This window comes from Prunus persica, chromosome G2 (genome assembly GCF_000346465.2).
Source record: "Prunus persica cultivar Lovell chromosome G2, Prunus_persica_NCBIv2, whole genome shotgun sequence".
Taxonomy (NCBI): domain Eukaryota; kingdom Viridiplantae; phylum Streptophyta; class Magnoliopsida; order Rosales; family Rosaceae; genus Prunus; species Prunus persica.
In genome coordinates this window covers 17,301,895-17,305,359 of record NC_034010.1, presented here as the reverse complement: position 1 = coordinate 17,305,359, position 3,465 = coordinate 17,301,895, and the positions used below count along the sequence as shown (strand labels likewise).

The window sequence follows — 3,465 nt, the reverse complement described above, 5'->3', positions numbered from 1 at the left end:
ATTTTTATAATTTGGGCCCCTATATTGGGTATAATAGTGAATCTCCCTTTTTTTTAATACAAGCGGAGAGGGGTTTCTCACACATACACACACACTACCAAGGTGCCATTGGGATTTGAACATGAGATCACTTGTCTATAAGTCAAAGCCCTTTTTCACCCTACCATTGGCATAACTCACACTACAAGATCAATATGTTAGAGCAAAGCACAAAACACCTAAAAGTTTACATGTATCCTATCACCTCTTCCTTTTCTTATTTCTTGAGAGAGTGTCTCTATTGAAGCCTCTCAAATCATTGGTTGTTTCAGCTACATTTTGCTTCTTAGAACCTTTCCTCCCTCCAAATCCAAACTTGGAATCCTTGATTTCTCTCTTCTTCGGTTTCGTCACCTTCCCGCCTTGTCTTGCCTTTCCACTGAACCGATCACCACGAGACACACCTGGCCTCTTATTGCTTGACTTCTCAAATGGCTTCCCATCTTCAAAGGCCAAATCCAACTCACTACCTTTGTCACCCCCAGGAAACCCATTTTGCTACCTCTGCTTCCTCCACTTCTTCACAGATTCCATGTCTTCCTTTTTCTGCTTAGCTCTCTCTTTCAAATTCTAAGCCTGAATCTTCTTGAACAACTTCTTGGCCTCCCTAGCCTTCCTTCTCTCCCAGCTTCCTCAATCTTCTTCTCTATCAAAAGATGGCCCTTTACTTTCTCCATGTGAGAATCTAACTTCACCATTTTTGCATAGTAGTCTTCAAGCCTAAGAAAAGGAAGCCCCATAGACTGAAGCTTCTCAAAGGCCTCCTTGCTCCCTCTAGAGCCTGCGTGTAAAAGACATTCTTAGAAGGCTTAGTCAATTTCACATCTTCCTCCTCTCTATATTCTGGTTCGGATTCTGGCTCAGACACAACATCTTCCAAATCATCCTCTTCCATTGTTTTCCCCATTTAACAATGTGGACTCTTCATTGTGTTCACCCATAGAGTAAATGTTGGTGGAACAACAATTAGTATTATTTTAAAAATTAAATTAAACAAAAAATAGAATAACAAAATTAAACATGAAAGTAAATTTAAAACTGACTGTTGTTGCAGATAGAGGCTTGTAGAATTGCAATGTTCTTGAAATAAATTTAAAACTGACTGTTCTTGCAGATAGAGGCTTGTAGAATTGCAATGTCCTTGAAACATAATTTCACCCTTACTTAGTACTTGTAGTTCTGCAGGCATCTGCTCCACCAGGGTATAACTATCTAAATCAAAGTCCTAGCACTAGGGTTTTGATTTCTGGCCAAATTTGCGTGTTTATCTCTCAGGCTATACAAGAATGATGATATGAATGTTCTTTGTGAATTTGATGTGATTGTGCAAACCTAGGGCTTGTGTTTAAATAGAGTGGCTAATACATGTACAAACTCAATAAGACAAAAACATTATTTGATATTTGAATTTTAAAAATAATTCAAACAATTAATTAATTAACTTAGAATTTATTTAAACTACAGAGCCCAATTGGGCCACTTGCATAACCCAATCCAAACTATTCTATTTCCAAGAGTAAGTCTTACTAAGACCTCCAAGGAACGCTAGTTTTCCAATGTGGGACTAATTTCAACTCAAACATGTTTGCAATTCCTTACAAAACCAACAATAAATCTATTAAAAAGAAACATAATTCCATTTAAGAACAGTGAACATGAGAAAATGCTTCCTATTAGTTCATGTATTTGAAAATATGAAAATATATAAAGAAGGAGATGAAAATTCTTATGCTGCACTTCTAACATCAAGGATGGAGAAAGGATGGAACCTAGATAGGCTAGATTTAAAAATTTGCTCTTAGAATTTGTTTGTTCAAATTTGTAATTATTATTTTTTGGTTCGGGGACGGCCCCAAACAATACAAGCTCATCAAAGTATCAATTTTCAGTACAATTTTTTCATATTTCTCTTTTACTTAATCCTAAATCAATTTAATAACAATCTAATCATACTTTAAATTCTTGTAAGACGATGTCACATATAGTAAAAAGTTATTTTCTGAATTAAATTATAATACTCGGTTTGGTACAATTAAAGGGGGGAAAAAACCATGTTGACCAAGAAAGTCAACTTTGTCTCAAAACCAAATTGAACCGTTTTAGGTTCATGTTCTAGTTTTTGCCTTGGAAAAGCCGATCTGAACCGAATCAGACTAATTATTTTAATTTAACTTATTTATTTATATCCAAATGTATTAGTAAGCCTAATTATTATCCAAAAAACATTAGTAATTGCAAGAACTATGAAGATATTTTAGTTTCATTAATACTCAAAGCCTTAGTCTTATTATACCCAACTACATGATAACTCTAGCCTTGCTTCTTTTTCTTTTCGATGAACCATAGCCATTCTTCTTGTTGCGCCTCCGTCTTTCTCTCTTCTTTACCTCTTTCTTTCCCTATCTCTTCTCCTTTCTCCTTTCTTCCTGTTTCTCTCGTGTTCTTATTATCTCTTATTCACCTTTTCCTATTTAAAACTGAAAATTAGGCAAATCAAACCGAAATTGTATAGGTCCAAGTTTGATTCAATCCCCCTAGACATTGTACATGAAAATTGAACCGAACTGGACTGTGCTCAGCCCTAATTCAACATGCTACTTTAACTACTGTACCAAACCAGTATTCAGTTTTTTTTTTCCGCACTTACCTAACCTAGTCAATGGTTGTTAGCTTTTGTCCTCATATGAAAGAAACTAAAAAGTAAATTTCATTAATAGTATACTCGTTTAGCGACCGCTATTTGCGCGTTCCATTAACTGCTCATACACCAATCTCAAAATGTATTGACAACGCCGTACAGAATTATATCCAATGCAATTCCCTTATTTACATATTTTTCTATAATAAAGAAAAAACAATTATTACAAGGGGTTATCAGACCCCCCCACAAAAAAAAAAAGACAATGGCTTATATCTCAAGTGGCTAAAGCAATTATCATTGTACAAGAAATTTGTGTTCGATTTTCCACACCTCCAATATCTTTTGTATATAAAAAAAGGTCGAATTATGATTTGAGTCTCAAAGATTTGCTCCTTAGATTCAAAATTACAGATTATACATAGAATTCAGGTTATTATTAGAATTAATATTTGCTAGCTAGCAAAAAAACACACGAGAAAAGTTAATCAATCATCACTGAACTATAAAACAAGACATTCGCATAGAACAGAAACATCACTTACTAAAGTTCCATATCCATCAAACTCAAAACAATCATGAAAACCACATATAAAAATCCAAATCCACCATGTTTTATTAGGAGTAAAAGAAAAAACTCACACTCTTAATAATCTAAAACATGATGTTTGCGGGCGCCCTCTTGCTTCTGCTCAACAATTTGAACAGAAACATTCCCGTTCCGTTTCTATCCCTTTCCCAAGCCAAGCCAATTTCGTCACCAGCTCTGAGATACCTATTTCTTATCA

At 34.8% G+C, this 3,465-nt stretch overlaps 1 pseudogene; it reads right to left on the bottom strand.

The window, feature by feature from the left end:
- LOC18785001 lies at positions 241-980 on the bottom strand (annotated as a pseudogene).